The following is a 20,959-nucleotide window of genomic DNA, read 5'->3' as shown; positions in this document are numbered from 1 at the left end:
TGTTTATTTGTATCCGCACTGGACACCAGATATTTAAAAGGTCTTCACCTAGATCATAATCGTACTTAGCTACCCCGAGTACTCTGTTTTAATCAACTTAGTGTCGGAAAGCGTAGAATTTGGAGAAAACAATATGAATATCAGTCATTCTGAGCAGTAGTTGCTCCGAGGGTCGTTGTCATATTCGTGTTCCGCAACCCCAAAACTCCCCCAGTACTTTGTGTTCATCAATTTAGTGCCGAAAACTCTCAAAACTCCCGAAGATGACAAGCCTTAGCAATAACCCTGGATACCAAGTACTCCGGGGCTCAGTTTTGATGACATATTCGTATTTAGTGGCCCCAAAACACCACAGTAACAAAATTTGGCCCTTAAATTGATTTTGATATGTTTTTAAAAATTTAAATATGGCCCAAAAAATTGAATGCATTTTTGAATGCATTTTTTGCGCTGTAAATAGAATTATGCATTTTCACCAATTTTTCTATTGTCGTCTTTCTCTTGACGTCAATCCAAAAAGCTGGATGTCGATAGGTGCTGTATTTAAAAATCGATTTATATTTTCCTAAATGCAATAGCCTACCACCGTATTCTGCAGAATTTAAGCTAAGGACACATTATTAACACGTGTCGTGTTAAAACGTGTCAACACGGCACGTCAGAATGCGACATATCAGATAGGCCGGACACATATCTCTGTCACAAAACGTGTGTTATGCTGACATTTTGATGTTCTTAAACTAGTGAAATAGTACTTACAATAATGGAGCACCTACAAGTAGGGGTCGATACAAGTCAATAATTCTTTTCTTGGTAACAACTTTTTGTATTGTCTTGAGAAAAATCAAGAAATTTAAAAAAATCTTGTCTTGACGTTTTGCTGACATCTTATATCTTGTCTTGACTCAAGAAATTTCAAGATCTTGAAATTTCTTGATTACCTGGTCCGGTGATTCCCCGGCGACCTTTTTATTGCGTTGCGTGCTAACACGGCATAATTTAGTGTGACCAACTAGCCCGAAAAATCCGGAACATGGCCCGAATTACGAAGTCGTGTCCCGGCGTCCAGACAAGGCTTCCGGGCCATCCGAATTTCCAAAGTTTCGCTAAAATTATATTTTGAAGTTTTGAATACATTATTCTTCTAAGAATTCACATCAGATTGAATTCGTGGGACGAAAAAAAGTCGACAATTTCTAGAGTGTAATACAAACACCATATCCAAAACCCATGCATTTCATATCGTGGTATTATAGATTATAGTTCTACGGACTATAGGATATCCTATAAAACTCCTATAGTTCTATAGGACTGATCGGGTCACAAATGAGGAGGTCCTTAGAAGAATGGGGAAGAACCGAGAAGTACTAACCACCATCAAATCTCGAAAGTTGGAATACTTTGGACACATTATGCGAAATGAATCCAGATATGCCCTCCTACAAGCCATTTTGCAAGGAAAAATATTTCGAAAGCGAGATCGATGAAGAAGAAGAACATCCTGGTTAAAGAACCTCAGAACCTGGTTCAACATAACATCTGTGCCGCTTATTCGCGTTGCTGCAGATAAAGTGAAGATTGCCATGATGATCGCCACCATTCGTCACGGATAGGCACGTCAAGAGAAGAAGATAGTTCTATAAATACTAAAATGGTGGATTTTTTTCGTTTCTGTATTTTAATTATCGTTTTCTTAAAAAATGGCCCGATTTTTATTGAAAAGTCCCGGATTTCAGGTATTTTTTTCAGCCTTGTCCCGGATTCGAGTGACTTGGAGTTGGTCACACCAGGCATAATAGATCCCAGAATAACCTACAGAATCCAATACCAGAGCCGAAAAATACTTAAATGAGCCTAGGTCAGAAGATTCTGAGAATATACTTAATTGGTATAGAAGACACGAAAATGTCTACCCGTAATTATTATCGAAAATGGCCAAGGATTTTCTCGGAACGCTAGCAACATCTGTACCTGCGGAAAGGCTAGTTTCAAGTGCAGCTTTTTTTTTCAATGTCAAGAAATCGGCTTGACGTTGACTCCATAAGAAGTATAATCTGCCTTATTTCATGGCTTATCAATTCCGATTAATAAATTTGTGTTACATTTACATGATTTACATTTTTGTAAATCGTTTTAACAAAAAAGTGTTCAATACATTAAAGTACGTTATTTTATGTTAAAATATATTATATTTTTCACAAATAAATACGTTTTAGAGTTTCCATTATTATGTAGTCAAGATATTTCAAGATTTCTTAATTACTTGACAAGAAATCTTGGTATTGACATAAAATTTCTTGTCTTGTCTTGAAAACTAAAATTACTTCTTGTCTTGATCTTGTCTTGAAATCAAGACAAAATCTTGAAATTTTCAAGAATTTGGCGACCCCTACCTACAAGAAGAGATGGATTGGTTAGGTGAAGAAGAGGAAATGGTAGCTGTTTCTGTGGCATTGCTTATGCTACGATATGAATGCAGAGAGTACAGGGTTCATCCAATAAACGAACGTAGACACGAATTTGGTGAATATCATGTTCTGCTAATTGTTACTCCATATTTAAACGTATAAAATGTACTTATAAAATATGTCAGCAAACTCCCGGCGCTGTCTTGATGTTTTAACACACTGTAACACTCTGACATAAATCTAACCACGTTAGATATTGAAAACATACCTTAAGACGTGTTAAAGCGTGTTGCCCGTTTCTGACGATACATCACAATAATATGTGTAGATCTATTTAAAATAACGTAATAGATATTTCTATGACACGTGTTAATGCGTGTTAAACCGACACGTGTTAATAATGTGTCCTTAGCTTTATTCTTATAATATGCTTGTTTGTGTTGCTATGTCCTGTATTTTAATTCATTCCTGTTTTAAATTTAATTTGTACAATCCACAAACAATAAAAGTACATATACTAAATCCTACCAAAGGAACAATAATAGCGCAATAACCTTTACAAAACAGTAAAATATACGTATCACTTCTCATGCGAACTACTTTTTTTACTCCTACAATCAAAATCATTGATTTTCTTATCTTGATATGGTGAATACAACATAGTGGTTTTAACTCATGCTACAGGCATAAACATGCACACAATCATGCGGAACGTATTTGCTCTATTCACGGTAATTTTCATATAAACAAAAATATCTGTAATTTCATTGTTACTAGAGTAATTTAGGACATGTTATGGCTACCAGGACTTGTTAGGAACAGCTAATTTGTATTAATTTTTACAAACTATTTGGTTTCACTCTTTCTTTGCCACAAGGACTTGGCATTCGCTATTCCGTCATCCCAGGGAAAAAATTATTTTTCTTAGTTTTTCTGCATATCTCGTACGGTTTAGATTGTAATTATTGAACATTACTTTTTGTAGTTTTTAGTTTTCTAATCTTCTGTTATTTATTATCAGATCTATTTGGGTACGAACAGATAGATTGAAAAAAAAGTTTAATAATAGCATGCTGAAAATTTGTTCATAGCTTAACTGTGTCTAGTCGGATAATCTTTGATGTACGGGAACACTGGAACAGGGAAAGTCTTAATTGTGGTACAGGTTACAGGTTACAGGTTACGTCCCATGTATTTTGTTATGCAGAACTTTTAATTGATTTGTTACCCTTTCATTAAAATCTCATAAAAAATCAGACTGCTATTCACCACCAACATAATTCATGTCATTTGACATGTTCTGCGAGTCGGATTTATTAAAATTCCTAACATATCTGTCGGACAAACATTTTTCATATATTATAATATAAAGTTTGATATTGAATAAAATTAAAATCAACCTGTTAGATTTCAGAATCATAAACTTGTGACAATGACACGTTCAGCAATTAAAATCAAGTTCTACAATTAAAACTTTCCCTGTTCCAGTGTTCCCATACATCAAAGTTTGTCCGAATAGACACCGTTAAGCTATTAACAAATTTTAAGCTTGCCATTAATAAACTTTTTTTGGTACGCGGGATCCAGGCCTAAGAACAATTGGGTCGCGGTGGAGGTGGACGTCGCGATCGCGGTCGATGTCGACATCCATGTAAAACAAACACATTGTACTGAATGGAAGAGAATACAGCAGGCAAGTAGCGGTGAATGTTTAGCGCGATGCCATCCAGAAGTTTTACATCGATGCTTTTGAAAATCAAATGAGTTTGTTTTTTCAAGGTTGCCTACTGCGCGGTCTACAAGGAGGCTTCCATGTGTTTGTAGTTCGATGAAAATTATTGTGGCGAGACACAAAATAATCCAAACAGAGAATAGTGGTTTCCAGTAAGTACGAGAATGCCTCGTGGTCATTCTTATATACAAATTAAATCATTCCAGGTCATTTTTCAGTTCAAGGAAAAGATGATGCTATTCCCCTAAACGCTCTGTTTTCAAAATTGGATGCAGTGAAAACCGTGTGTTAGGTACCTTAACTATTAGCCACCACTTGGTGTCAGCTGACATTTTTCATCCTTTTTATCACTTGACTCATACAACATCGCAAAAGCACAATCTTTTTGTTATTCAATTTTCATTAAACTACCCAACTTTACAATGGTCCTCGCTCTACTGAGCAGCGAAAGTAACCTCTTTGCGATGTGCTGTGAAAGTCGATCGCAACTTAACTAGTAGCATTCACTGCGACCTCCACCTTCACCGCGATCCACTTGTTCTGTTCGTATCAACTTAGAAGTTAAAACTTGTAACTATAATACTAGTTGTCAGCTACTGTACCGCCCATCGACAAAGCGGTATTTCGCTATTTTAGCAAACATTTCTAGGACTATGAAGTCAAGGATATAGACCACTAATTATCCTTTTGACATTATATTTTCTTCTGCTTCCTAGACTTTGCTTTCCAAATATTTTTCATTGAAATATGACTTGTTGGCAGGGGCGGCTCGTGATAGTATAAGGTGGTGAGGCACACTACACCTGAGGAATTTTATTATTATGGTTAGCTTCTCCTTAATGGCCAGAAGGTAGATTTTGTGACGTCATAACGCTAGGACGAATCTAGGACCAATATTCCCGGACAAAATATTCTCACAAATTATCCCTGGACAAGAAATACCCAGACAAATAATCCCTCGGACAAAAAATCCCCACAAAAAATCCCGGACAAATAATCTACAAAAATTTTTTATTCCAAATATCCCCACAAAGAATTCCGGACAAAAAATCCTCAAGAAATATTTGCTGTCGATTAGTTCTCTAAAACTTTTCCAGTGAATGCGATCGACTCAAATGCTTTCAGCCTAAGTGCAGAGAGTTATTTTGAATTCCAATTCCATATTGAAAACTTCAAATCCTACATAACAAAAGAGTGTGCGTTTTTTTCAAAAATCGTGGAAGATATGGGGAATGAGCTAAGGCTGTGGGAATCATGTTGCAATATAATTCGCTTAAATCTTTTGCTCACTCTGATTTGAATAAGTATGTTCAAAAAAATTTTACAAAAAAACACAGCCACATCTTACAACATTTTTGAAACACTTAAAAACTACTTTTTTGTGTAAATGTAACAAATAAATAAAGAAAAATAATTTATTATGTAGTTTTATATTTTACAAAAAAACACAAACACAAAATACAACATTTTTGAAACATTTAAAATAGTATATTGTACAACAAGAGAGAAAAAAGACATATTTCTCACGAGCGCAGAAGTTTGTTGGCACGAGCCGAGATAGGAGGCAACTGTCCTTTTCTCACGTGTTGTACACTGTACTTTTTTATGGATGCGTTTTGTCAAGAGTTCAAACTTCAAAATTAAATCATTTAGGTGCTTTTATGTAGATTATATGCCAAAATTGAAATAAAATACATATTATACACATTATATGTAAGGATTTAATATTCTTAATATTTATATACTTTTATTTATTTAAAATTACCAGTTATATTTGAACAATTTTGAAAGGTAATTCCTGGTAAGTTTTGATTTGACACATTTTATTTGACAAACATATTTGTGTTTGTATTTTGCATGTTACCATGGAAACCGCGATTCTACGTATTAAACCCGTGAGAAAAAATATTCCTCACTTAGACAAGGCGGAAACGGCGGGTTCGTTGGGAAAAATATTCCCATGAGCTATTTTTGCATAATCACATTCGTGAGACATCCCAGAATAAGGATCAAGAAGTCGCCCACGTGAAAAGTGGGCCAATTTTTTTTAACAATTTTTTTTAATCAAATTGCAGAAATCAATGTTTTTCGCCCGGACTATATTTTTTTAGGTTTTTTGGACCATTCTGGACAAAAAAGCTCTCTTATAGTTTTTCTCTAAAGTTGATCTTTTTCGAGTTATAAGCAATTTAAAATTTGAAAAACGCGAAAATGGCCATTTTTAAGACTTAATAAGCTCGGCCAAGGCCATCAAATTCACTCAAAAAAAAAAAAGACTTAATAACTCGGTTAAAAATTATTATTATGAAAGTCAGAAATGACTAAATCAAAGTTTAAAGTCGCCGCTACATGATCCTGACGAAATATGTGTCATTAATTTACTACTAAGCTGTTATTTTTAATTAATAAAAAGAGCGGTTAGATCACATTGACGCCGCTGTAAATGTAAGTGCGAGTAAAATGCACAATAATTGGACTACTGGAATGGCTTCTCTCTCGCACTCAGCATTTACAGCGGCCGCACACGTGCATGGCGCTTATTATAATTACTTAAAAATAACAGCTTAGTAATAAAATAATGACAAAAATTTCTTCAGGATCTTGTAGGGGGGACTTTAAACTTTGATTTAGTCATATATTGACTTTCATAATAATAACTTTTAACCGAGTTATTTAGCCTTGAAAATCGCCATTTTTCGTTTTTTTCAATTTTAAATTGCTTATAAGTCGAAAACGATTAACTTTAGAGAAAAATTATAGGAGACCTTTTTTGTCCAGAATGGTCCAAAAAATTTAAAAAAAAATTGTTCGGGCCAAAAATATTGATTCTTGCAATTTGATTAAAAAAAATTGTTAAAAAAAAATTGGCCCACTTTTCACGTGGGCGACTTCTTGAACCTTATTCTGGGATATCTCACGAATGTGATTATGCAAAAAATCTCATGGGAATATTTTTCCCTTCGAACCCGCCGTTTTCGCCTTGTCTAACTGAAATGGCCCACTTATCTCACAGTCTGAGAAATTGTTCGTTTTGAATGTATGTAAGTAGTGAGAGAAGTTGCACATTGTATAGCATCCATAGAAAAACTACTTTTGTATGTAAACTTTCGATGTGGAAGTGGAAACGTTAATAAAATAATTTTTTAAGTTAAATTGTATAATCTTATTTCTCATTTAGAATAACAAATTACATAAATGCCACAAAGAAATAGCTTCAGAACAATATTTTAGGTGATGATGAATAATGATTTAAAATGAACACTGTTTTAAATGCATATCCATAAACTTCTAAAATATAATAATCCATTCGTATATACCGCGTGTACATAGAAAGTTATGATCTGCAATAGACTTGTGCTTGAACTATTTAGTCATTTCAGTTCGGCTATTCCCATTCCGTTCCGCGGAGCCTGAGGCCGTTCGGCTATTCCTATTCCGTTGCGCGGAGCCCGAGGCAAGCCTCAAGGTAGGATGAATTTTGTTCCTAGAATCGGTGGCACATTTTTCAAATTTTGCCGGTTTTACTGTTGGCGCTGTCCCATACTGTTGCATATGGTATGAGGCATGCTTCAACGGTAATGCTTTGAGAAAGTTGGAATGGCACGTGGAAGACGGGTATATAAGAAGATAAAGAGTCAGGACCGTACTGATTTTAATTTTTTTTATAAAAATAAAGGTATTTGAGAAATTTCAAAAAGCTAAATTATATTTAAATACCTGATTATAAAACAACCAAATAACGTAAATAGTCGATTGATATACCGGTGAGGCACTGCCTCACCTGCCTCATAGGACAAGCCGCCACTGCTTGTAGGAGGGCATATATTGATCCATTTCGCACAATGTGTCCGAAGTATTCTAACCTTTGTAGCGTGCAAACCCGCTACTTTTTAGAATTTATTTTAATAAGACCCACTCTGCATTTAGAGGTCCTCTCAGATAGCTCTTGATCTTCACTTTTAGCAAATATTTGTTATTCGGTCCATTTATATTCTTTTTGTGCACCCTGTATATCCATTTTCAATTCTATAATAAAATTAGTGACGCCTGATTTACATTAGAAAAGTTATTTCCATTATCTCGAATAGTATTTATTAAGAAAATATTTTTGTCATTTTCATTTTAAAACGTTTATTTCCAGTATAGGTCTGGATCCCGCGTAAGAAAAAAAAGTTTATTAATAGCAAGCTGAAAATTTGTTAATAGCTTAAGGGTGTCTCGTCGGACAAACGTTGATGTATGGGAACAATGGAACAGGGGAGGTTTTAATTTTGGAACAGGTTAAAAATTCGGAACGTCATACTACAAAAACGTTCGATGTATTTTGTCGGACAGAATTTCCAATTGATTTGTTACCCTTTCATTAAAGTCTCATCCAAAAATCAGACTGTTACTTATCACCAACTGGGCATTTTGATAAGTCCGACACTTATAACATATCAAATGACAGGAATTATGACAGGTGATAAATAGCAGTCTCATTTTTTATGAGAGTTTAATGAAAGGGTAACAAATCACTTGGAAGTTCTATCCGACCAAATACATAGGATGTTTTCATAGTCTGGCGTTCCAAATTTTTAACCTGTTACTTTTAACACAATTAAAACTTCCCGTTTCAATGTTCCCGTACATCAAAGTTTGTCCGACTAGACACCGTTAAGTTATTAACAAATTTTCAGCTTGCTAGGAATCAACTTTTTTGCTACGCGGGATCCAGGACTAGTAGTCGTTATTTCTAGATATTTTATTCCGAAGTAAAATTATTTACCAAGCCATTAATTTTTTGTGATTTTAAACCGTTTAACTTTGCCAATTTCAATAAGAGTGTCTCTTTCGTTACCAGCTGATACTGACCTTCAGTTAATTTTTTTTACTTCTTTAAATACCAGGCTGGTTCCTTTCTGGTTCATTTCTATAATCTCCGCCAAGTAGGTAGCATCGAGTAACTACAGACCTAATTGGTAAGTTTTTTTTGTGGTTGTGTCGTTTAGTTTTCAGATCATATTTTTTATTAATTGACTAATAGATCTGGATCCCGCGGATGAAAAAAAAGTTGATTAATAGCAAGCTGAAAAGTTGTTAATAGCTTAAGGGTGTCTAGTCGAATAAACTTTAATATATGGGAACATTGGAACAGGGGCAGTTTTAATTGTGGAACAGGTTACAAATTTGGAACGGTCAGGCCACGAAAACGGCACATTTATTTTGTCCGACAGAACAGACTTAAACTCTCCGAACAGAGATTAATCTCTCATGCAAAAATCAGACTGCTATTTATCACCTGTCATAATTCCTGTCATTTGACATATTCTACATGTTCCACTCATTAAAACGCCCGTTCGGTGATAAATAACAGTCTGATTTTTGCATGAGAGTTTAATCTCTGTTCGGAGAGTTTAAGTCTGTTCTGTCGGACAAAATAAATGTGCCGTTTTCGTGGTCTGACCGTTCCAAATTTTTAACCTGTTCCACAATTAAAACTGCCCCTGTTCCAGTGTTCCCATATATCAAATGTTGTCCGACTAGACACCCTTAAGCTATTAACAAATTTTCAGCTTGCTATTAATCAACTTTTTTTTATACGCGGGATCCAGACCTATAACTAGAATTTGCAGAATATTTATATTATTTATATTTACCTATTTGTATTGTAAATTTAATTTATCCAATAAGAAAATAATTTTGGGGTATTTATTTATGTATTTTCCATGAATGCTGATCCATCAGCATCAGCAGTTATGGTAAATAATAATTATTTTCAATTTTATTACGTTAATCTTATAGAAATATGTGGAATTAAATTAATTTATTTTTATTTATTTTTTTAATTATATTTTGTAATTGGGGTGTTTAAATTAAAACATTTGGGGTCTACTATTTGGTTTAGAACTCACCTCTATGATTTTTTGTGCTGCTGGTGGGGAATATTAAGGTTTTTTTGACTTATGTGGTAGGGGCCCCTCATAAATTTATGCTGCGGGTTACCTATATCTTGATTTCTCTTCAAGGTACCCAGGATAAGGGCGTGGCCCTAGCCTTAACTCGTCTGTTTTGGCCCAGAGAATAGAATGTTCCACAGAAAGTAACCACATCGTGTTACCAGTACATCAAACTACATCCACCAGTACATCAAACTACCACCTGGGCACCTGATGCCTCCCGAAGGAGATCTTGAGCCACCGGAAAAAGCCTTCACACCACAAGCTAAGTTTTTAATAGAATGTTGTACTTGCCTGTCAGAAGAGACAGTTTTTTTTTTTGTTTACATAAAGTAACTTCATAATGACTAGAATGTAAATCCTGGATTATCACCAATAAAATGAGAAAATAAAGCATTTATACCGAAATTCATTCCTTTTTACTGATAGTGTACCGTATGCCTGGAGAATGCAGAGGAGTAGAATACAAGGACACACATAAAGTCTCATGCTCGCCGTGTTGGTGTTGGTGATGTTATGTCGAATTTGTTTCTTGGTCCAATGTTGGTATTTGGTGATGGGTTGGACATATTGTCAATATGGATACGACAAAATTGGCGCCCAACGTAGATTTAATGGCGCTCAGTACCTCACGGCTCTTCTTCATTCTTCTGAGAATTTCGTCATTTGTGACTCTGTCAGTTCACGGGATATTAAGTATTCTCCGATATAACCACATCTCAAATCCTTTTAATCTTTTGCACCTATTTTCGTTTAAGGGGCACGATTCAACACTACAAAAAAAGGCCAGACAATTCCTAATTTTATACCAAGATAAAGGCCTGGCTCTTAAAAAAGGTTCCCATCCGGTTGAAGGAGGATCTAGCTTTATCGATACGCTTCTTTGAAATATACTTGTTGGTCAATTCTTCATTTATTATGGTGCCGATGTAGTGGAAGTGCGTCACTATTTGTACTGGCATTAGTTGACGTAGGGTTGATATTTTTCTTGCTAATTATCATGAGCTTTGTCTTCTTTTCATTTCTATTAAATTCATTTTTGTTGATTGTAATACGTGACTTTGTTCATAAGGACATAGATCTTCTAGGTTCTCAAGCAGGCGGCGTCGTGAAGAAATGGATGACACAGCACGGACTGAAACTCGCGGCAGAGAAGACCGAGGCCATCATTCTAAAGGGGAAAAGGAACAGGCAAAGTGTGGAGCTACAATGTACAGGAGCGTGTCTAATACCCAAGAAACACGTAAAGTACCTAGGAGTGACGTTGCACCACAATGGAAAATGGGGAGAGCACGTGCAGGTGGTAACCCGGGAGGCTGCAAACAGTGCGGCTGCATTGGGGAGGGTGATGCCCAACATTGGAGGACCCAAATCCGAAAGTAGGAGGGCCTTGCACGGTGTTGTGCAGTCGATTGTCCTCTATGCGGCACCAGTCTGGAGTGAGACGGTAGGGATACGGGCCTACAGGGGGCTCATTACACGAGTGGACAGAACAAGTCTGCTGCGAGTGGCATGCGCCTACAGGACTGTGTCTGCAGCAGCCTTGTGGGCCATCACTGGATGTGCTCCGCTGCATGTGTTGGTAGTAGAAAGAAAAGAACTGTATGAGAGAAGAGACCTTGAGCTCACTATGGCCGAGAGAAGACAGGAAAGAGAAAGGTCAATTGAAAGATGGCAGCAAGAAAGGAACAACATGGAGCATGTGGCACAGTAAACAAAGATGTTGCTGCAAACTTAAAAGATTGGATGGACTGTGGTCACAGGCGGCTGGACTATTTCCTGACGCAGGTGCTCACAGGACACGGGTGTTTTATAGCCTACCTCTCTAGGTTTGGAAAGGCTGACACTGATGAATGTCTATACTGCAGACACCCGGACACTGTTACACATACGATGCGAGAGTGCAATAGATGGATAGTAGAAAAAAATAGAATGGAAAGAGAGACAGGTGTGAATTTTGTAACAGTGCGAGAAATGATTGAGAGAATGATTGAAAATAAAACTGGTTGGACTAGCATACAAAACTATATCCGTGTAGTGATCAAGAAGAAAGAAGAGGAGGAAAAACAGCTGTACCAACGATAGGGGTGAGAGGTAAATATATTGTGAGTAGAAGGCAGAGGGAATAAGTTTTGACGTGAGGCGAATAGGTGAGATATATTGTATGATGCAGAATGTGGAAAAGAAGCTCTAATTAAAAAAAAAGCTCTAATTAAAAAAAAGAGCCCAATCTTGGGACCAAAAAAAGGGGGAACGGGGAAAATGAAGGGCCTCCTTGCTTACAGTCTGTGGACAAATGAAAGTAAAGTGCTTCGGAAGCGATGTCGACCTTGCAGCGGCCATTCCGCTTTCGGAGCGCTGGATGACAGAGGAGGGTCTGATTTAGCAGGTAGGCATTCGGCGTAGCCTCGGCGACGAGAGAGCGTTTTAAAGTATCTCGGGAACTATCGCTGGTACTACGAAGAATGGATCCTGCACTAAGGTCAGTCAGGCGGCGTTCTGGACTGAGGTATCTTTTGAAGATTTCAGACCCCCCCTCTTTAAAGATGAAAAAGAATGTTCTCCGTAAATACTATAGTGTCATCTGCATATTATCTTGTATATTTAGCTGGTACCAATGGTCTATGGTAGTTCTATGGTCGTCTAGAATAAACTTTTAGCGCTATTGGATTTTACGACTAGGAGGTGATTTGGGTTAAACCCTAATATTTTGAGTCCAGGAATCAACAGTTAAAAAATATTTCCTATTATTAATGAAACACCCTGTACCTACATACATATATTATAAATATAGCTTAGAGTAATAATTTAAGTAAGCAAATTAGTAAAACAGTAGGCTACTTTTAACATATTACACCCTTCCTGTCCATAAATATATACAAATAATATTTCTGAGATAATTGTAACAGACTTCCCTACACTCATTTACGAGGCAACGACAAATAAATAGGCTCTTTTCACCATAAAACAAAGTTTTCTGTAGTTAAAGCTATTCCAGAGCAGAGATCATAATCAAATTAATCGACACAGTTCATTATTGCTGTTATCATACAACAGAAGTCGGCCTGAGTTTGTCAAAAGCATTTTCGGCAGCTTTTCATGGCAGTAACGAAACAAGATAAACGCTGAAGGTGTTTGGTAGAAAGGTAAAGTGGAAGATTCTAATCAACAAACACTATACCTTCTTGAATTGTAGTTCTTAACAAAAATTTTACTTTTGTTTGAATAATTTTAGTAGGGAGGATAAGTTAATATATACTTCGCAGAATACATTCGAAAGTGTATGAACTCAAAAAATATCATTTTTGGGATTATCTTACCAAAAAAATTCATTATGTCTCATTTTTTTCTCAGAAAACTGTAAAATCGCAACCTTCAAAATATTGCAGTAGATGGAGCCAAATGATATCTCACAAATAAAAATCAAAGCTCATGGTCCGGTAAGAACAATATCAGTCTAACTTCGAAGAAACTAGCGCACCTTCGTGACGAAGAAGGTGCGCTAGTTTCCCATGAAAAAATTATTAAAAAAAGTATTAATTCAAAAAGCAACCGTATAACAGCAATGTGTTTTAACGTTTCTTTTGGGAAAAAGTGTCGTTTTAACAGTTAAAATATTCATACAAAAATAAAATCATGTTCTTCTTCTTACGATGCCATGCACCTATTAGTGCGTAGGAACATTATCTTAATTTTACTATTAGTACAGGTAAATACTGATTAGAGCACAATCAGATATACAATAGACACATCATTTACTTAATTTTTCATTACACTTATAATTTATAAAATTTAAATAAAATTGTATAAATTAATTTATTGGAGTTCCTAACACGGCTATCAATAGAGAGATATCGCAAATGCAAACGATAATATCGTGTCAAGACGTAAATAACGTATAACGTTCTATTTCAGTACAGGCAACAAGAGAGTTATCGCAAATGTTCTGGGGCGGGGCTTAACGTTATTATGACAACCGACGTTTGGTATTACAATGTAACCTAGAAATTAATTTTGAGGAATACTGTAATTGTTTGTTTTTGAAAAATGAATTTGGATATTGAGCTGGTTGACATGCATTTTAATTTTAATGATTTAACCAACAATAAATATAAATAGTTAGTATAAAAATAATATAAAATATCTGAATAAATAATATCCTAACCACAAAAAGTAGTCTATTGTAGACAAAATAAAAATGCACGTATTTCTCAACATAAGATGATTCACAGTATTTAGTTTATAAAATTTGTATTCTATACATTATTTTTATGTTTCATCCCAAATGTCAAATTAGCGTTAACGTTATTACCGTCCCTTATTTCAACCTAAATAGCGGGACACGCTATCCGGTATTAGCGTAACATTCATTCTGCGCTTGCGTACATGTCAAAATAGCGTATTCCGCTATTAGCGTGCGATAAAAATGCATTTGCGATATCTCTCTATTGACTGCATCGGGTGGAACAGTTGAGATTTACCTAACTTACGTAATATTTTATAGTTTTTAAATTAATTGTTTGTTAGTCCAGAGAAATAAGATTTTACTCGTGAAACATCCCCCTCCAGGCCGAAACCAAATTTTTTGAGTAGTATGGACATCTATATTATTAACCTTTATATTTCCTGCAGCCGATTTTGATGATATACATAGTTATAAACAAATGAAGATCAAAAAACGGTAAATTTTCACTTTTTTCGACTATAAACAAAAAGTTAAGCATTTTCAACAAATTTGAGAGTAAAAATCTCATAAATCGTCTAAAAAATTTCAATATGGCGTTCGCTGAATATGTCTATCCTTATTGGTTGCTTGGAAAATTGCAAAATAAGTAATAAATTTTGAGTTTTTATAAATATTCATAACTTATGTAAAAATTAACTTAGAACCTCCTTATTACGCGATTTGCTGAGACTTCTTGTGCTTAAATTATATTTTAAATTTCAAAGCAATTGGTCAAATAGTTTAAAAGTTATTTAATTTGTTTATCCCAAATTCATTTTTTTTGCAATACTATAAGTCAGAAAATTATGAGGTTACAGTAAGACTACTGACAATTTGTGGAAGAAGAACATTAATTTATACCATTGACTTAATTAAAAAATAATGACAAAAAGTAATTTTAAACAGTGTAAAATTATTTTGCAAAAACACGTCGATTTTTTGCTTACTTATAAATAATTAGAATAACTTTTTAACCGTTACCCGTAGAAAAATTATTTTTTCATATTTGGAAAGACTGAATTTTTATACACATTTAGAAAGAAAAACAATTGTCCTAGGATAATTAGGGACGAAGTTAGCCCCCCTTTTTTTATTTCACATCTTTTTGAAAAATAATTTTGCGGTATTTAGAATTATTTTTTGTCAATTTGTTTTAATTAAATTAATAGTATAAATCTTCTTCTTTCATAAACTACCCAAAGTATTACTGTAACTTCATCATTTTCTGACTTACAGCGCTGCAAAAAAATTTATTTGGGAAAAACAAATTAAATACCTTTTAAACTATTTGACCAATTGCTTTGAAATTTAGGGTATGATTTAAGCACCAGAAGTTTCAGTATTCCGCGTAATAAGAACGTTCTAAGTTAATTTTTACATAAGTTATGAATATGTATATAAACTCAAAATTTATGATTTATTTTGCAATTTTCTAAGCAACCAATAAGGATAGACATATTCATTAAACGCCATATTGAAGTTTTTTATACGATTTATGAGTATGTCAATCTTAAATTTGTGTAAAATGCTTAACTTTTTGGTTATTGACGAAAAAAGCGAAAATTTACCGTTTTTTGATTTTCATTTTTTATAACTATGTGTATCATCAAAATCGGCTGCAGGAAACATATAGGTTATTATTATAGATGTCCATACTACTCAAAAAATTTGGTTTCAGCCTGGAGGGGGTTGTGTCACCAACAGGATATTTTTCCCTTATTTCTCTGAACTATGTAGGTAATGTTAAATTATTTTTTGCTATTGACTGCTTTGCGGTCACGATCTTTTATATAAGACTTACTAAATTAAATTTGACCCTTAATTTATTTAAATAATTGTAAATCAAAATTGAAAAACAAATTTTCAAAAAAATATTATTTTCATTATAAACAAGCATAATAAACATTTTTTTTTTGGCACAAAAAGATGCGATATGGTACCAGTATAAATTTAAAAAAAATTGGTTTTTAACACAAATATAACTAACGAATTTTAATAACTCTGTGAACATCATTGTTTCTCAGAACTTCCTGGACAAACTTTAATTTGATGTTCTGCACAGATAAATTTTTTGCACACATTGCACTTCGTTCTTCTCTTACGGTCTCGGGATCGCACACAGAAATTGCATCTGACAGAATTTGCATGAGTTTTTTCTTGAATTTCATTAGGTCCACTTTCCTTCAAATACCCTGGATATTTCCTGGATATCTTCCGGAAGATATACTGGTACAGTTGGCCAAGCCAAGTCCTATTGAACCCCAACACGTCTATGTAGGGGCTATGTTTTTACGACTACAGAAATAGGGAAATCAATGTGTTAGAGAGAGAAGTACCTTTTATGTGAGTAAGAGTGAGATAGATGCTGACATCACAGCGAAGGAATCTACCGTCATAGTTTAGCTATTATCCGCTAGATGGCGCCATTTTTAATGCAATTCAGTATTTTTATTCCAATTCGCCATTTTTAGTCCAGACAATACGTCGAAGGAATTTGCCATCATAATTCAGCTATTATCCGCCATTTTTAGTCTAATTTATTTGCCTAAACTACGATACTAATACCTAAATGGCTTAACGTAGAGAGGCATGGCATAGACGTAAGGAGAGACATGGACAATAAAGGTTGTAGGTATGTAGTGCCTAAACGGCTTAACGTAGAGACATGTAGTGACGTATGTAGTGCCTATACGGCTTAACGTAGAGAGGCATGGAGTAAGGAGAGACATGGACATGGCGTATCGGGAAAGACTGAACAAAAAATACACTATGCCGAGTCTAATAGCATTTTAGGAAGGTAGATGGAGGGTTGGCACTGAATCTTTAAAATTCCAAGAATTATAATAAAATTAATTTTGCTTAGGGTACTCCAGTGTGGGCGTCTCTATATATATTCTATCCAGTCTAAGCGAAGAGATTTTATACATCTGACTATATTTTCTCCCTTTAATTATTCTTCTTCAATTTCGCAATTTGTCTTCATTATTATTTCTCCCTTTCTTGTTACATTGTGACCCAGTACCATGCTCATTTTTTTTCTCCTTTTTAAAGAGTTTCTCTTTATTATTACCAAAAACTGGTCCGTGTCCGCGTTTGCCCCCCTGTAAGATCTCCTGTCAAATCATTTTGTATCAACTCTTTGTTTATAGAACGTGGTCGATTTGATTTTCACTGTCAGATGGGTGTCACCAGGTTGCCTTCTGTTTTCTTGGATGCTTAAATTCTGTCGATAAGAAAGTCATATTTAGTGTTGCTGTGAGCTGTAGAGTTCATTTTTCGGTTTAGTTTGGTCTTTCAAATATTCTTTTTTCCCCAGTTGTGCGTAAGTGTTTTCCAGTATTAATAGCTCTTAATCCTACCATAAAATTGAACCCATTAAAATCTAGGTAGCGTGGGAGAGTTTGTAGTCGCCCAAAGAAAGCATGCGACAAAATACCAAAAAAGACGGGCGACTACGAACTCCCCCACGCTATCTAGATTATAATGGGTTCAGTTTTATACTAGGATTAAAAACGACTACGAACTGCCCCACGCTACCTAGGTACTTAGATAATATTTTTGTGAACATATTATGGTCTTTATTTTACTTTATTGTATTCAAATAGGAACCCATTTCCCAAAGCATGAGCGAAAATTTTAAATGATTAAATAATGAAGCTATAACAATACAATCGAAAAAAGTTTATATATAAATCTACATTAATTTATACAGTGATTAGCGCGCTAATAACCGTCAAAATAGCTAAAAAATGGAAACCATAATACATTTCGATACAAATAGAGATGAAACTAGTGGAGGTCGAAATTATCGTTAAAAACGAATTAATTAACATTACACTACATAGTTTCCCACCTTTAGACGTCTGTGACAGGAGTATTTTATAAAATTCTACAGTCACAGTGAAAGTTGTCATACTCCTCTGATAGGTCTATAGGTGGGAAACTATGTAATGTAATGTTATTTTAGACGTTTATAACGATTACTTCATTCACACGAGATTCTGACTAATAGAAAGCTACAGAAATTTGAATTAAATCGATAATTTTTGATAATTGCCCGTCGTTAAGTATATTACGTCAGATGCCCTTCGTTGCTACGAAAAAATACATTCAGTGACATCAATGACAATTAATGTTTTAAAAATTATAAAAGTGATGACATTCAATCGTCAAATATTTATAAAAACATTGTGTTTAATTGTACTAATTTGTACTTACATAAATAAATTACAATAAAATTTTGGTTTTGAAAAGTTTTGTTCATGAAATAATCGCAGCAAATTGCACTCGAACTCTAAAATTAATATAGAATTTTTGCCCTCGTGACACTTTGACATAATTTCACTCGCGTTTGGCTCGTGAAATTAAAACCGTCAAAGTGTCACTGGGGAAAAATTCAATAATTTTAGAGCTCTTGTGCAATTACTACTGATAATTTCCGCCTTTACTAGTTTCATCTCTTTTTGTTTCGTAATGTATTATGTTTTCCATCTTTTGAGCTATTTTGCCGGTTATTAGCGCGCTCATCACTGTATACAATAACAAAAACTACAGTTAAACAATAACAATGCTTAATTCAAATTTGTGATTACTGTGATTAGTGATGAAAATAAGGAAGAGTGAATACTATACAGGGTGTCCAGAAACTCTACCGACAAACGAATACAGGGGATTCCTCAGATAATTTTAAGACAATTTAACCAAATTCACTTAGTCCGAAAATGCTTCCTAAGGGAGCTAGAGCTATTTTTGAAGATAGCGTATGGTAATTAGTTTTTCTTAAATACCTCCGGAACGCTTCTATTTAGAAAAACAAATATTGGTATGCGTATTTATCTTCCAGAGATAAATCGATTCCATCCATTGAAAATTTCTAGTACCGGTCATAGGCGTCCGTTTTGGGTAGGGAAACGGTTACTTTATCGCATAACTTTTCTGTCTTTAACTTTTAAGCATTTTTGACTCTGGATTATTAAATTGTGAGGTATTTTTGTACTAAAAGGTACTCTTGTTTTATGTGGATAGAATACACCGTTTTCTAGAAAAATTGATTTGAAAATTTTTCGTTTTTTAAATTTAAAAAAAAAAATAAAAAAAAAAACTATTTAGAAAAACGAAAACTTGTACGTTCAATTATAGTCCGTCTAGAAAGTATCCGGAATTATATATTTTTCCTAATTTTAATAGAATTCCTTTTTGTAACATTTTAAGACAAAATAATGACACCATCTGTCAAATATTGTTGTTTGTAAACAGACTTAAGATTTGTGAAATAATGTCGCAAGTAGAAAAAAGAAAAGTGGTGGAATATTTGCATGGAAAGGGTGTCCGAAACGTTAAAAAATTAGTGCAATTGATTGAACTTGGCACAAGTGCAGTGTATGAGACAATAAAGAGGATAAAAAATGACATAGATATGAAACAGACCAGTTTCGGGTAGACAGCGTAAGATTCGCGGAAACAATTTAAATGCTTTATTGGCTTTAGGACGACAAAATCCGCGCCTAGGGTTTCGAAAATTAGCGCAACAGATTTGGAAATCAACGAAGAATAAAAGTGTGCCCAGAAACTGTCCGCACGTCACTAAAAAAGTATTGCTACATATCAAGGAATCCAAAGAAATCCCTACAATGACACCTCTGCAAAGGCAACGAAGAATAGATTTTTGTCAACGTATTCGAGAAGATAATTTTAAAAATGTCTTTATATCTAATGAAAGTTGTTTCCAGCTTGGTGCAAATCATCTAAAAGTCCTATCAAGTCAAGAGAAAATGTTACCGTTCAAATTTCCAAATTTCCCACTAAAGTAATGGTTTGGGGAGCAATATCTCAGCGTGATGCTACACCTTTCTGTATACATAGTTAATGGTACTGTTGATACTGCGAAATATTGTGACATCCTAAATGGTTTTCTTCTTGAAACGGCTCATGTTTTATATCCAGAGGGGTGAAGTTTTCAGCAAGGTAATGCAAGATGCCATACTTCTGTTTATACTTAAGCTTGGATGCAAGAACACTAATTGGCAACAATTCCGTGGCCAGCAGCATCTCCAGATCTTAGCCCCATTGAAAACATATGGGGATTGATGAATATTGAAGTGGAACAAGCAGCGCCACGAGATAAAGAAGGTTTGATTCGGTCAGTTTTACAGGCCTGGAATACCATTACCGAAAATTATGGCCTTGAACTAGTTTCGGGTGTACCTGGACGTTTAGTTAAGTGTTTAGATTTAAATGGAGGTTGTATAAGTAAATGAGATTAATTATTTGTTGAAATTTTATATTTCAAGTGATAGAAATAAATACTGTAAAATTATATTTCTGCTTTCTTTTTTCCGGATACTTTATAGACGGACTATATATTTCAGAAATGAATCGACTTCATTAATTGCGAATTTCTAGCATCGGTCTTATGCGTCGGTTTTGGGTAGGTCAACGGTTATTTTATCGCATAACTTTCTTGTCTTTAATTTTTAAGCATTTTTGACGCTAGATTAATAAATTATGAGGTATTCTAGTAGTAAAAGTTCCTTTTCCTTCAAGTTGGTAAAATACACCGTTTTTTTTTCAAACATTTTTTTAATTTTTTTTTTCAAATTCAAAAGGCGCAAAATTTTCAAATCGCTTTTTCTAGAAAACGGTGTGTCCTACCGAC

The sequence above is a fragment of the Diabrotica virgifera genome, chromosome 4 (assembly GCF_917563875.1).
Source record: "Diabrotica virgifera virgifera chromosome 4, PGI_DIABVI_V3a".
Taxonomy (NCBI): domain Eukaryota; kingdom Metazoa; phylum Arthropoda; class Insecta; order Coleoptera; family Chrysomelidae; genus Diabrotica; species Diabrotica virgifera.
This window is presented reverse-complemented; position numbering follows the sequence as displayed.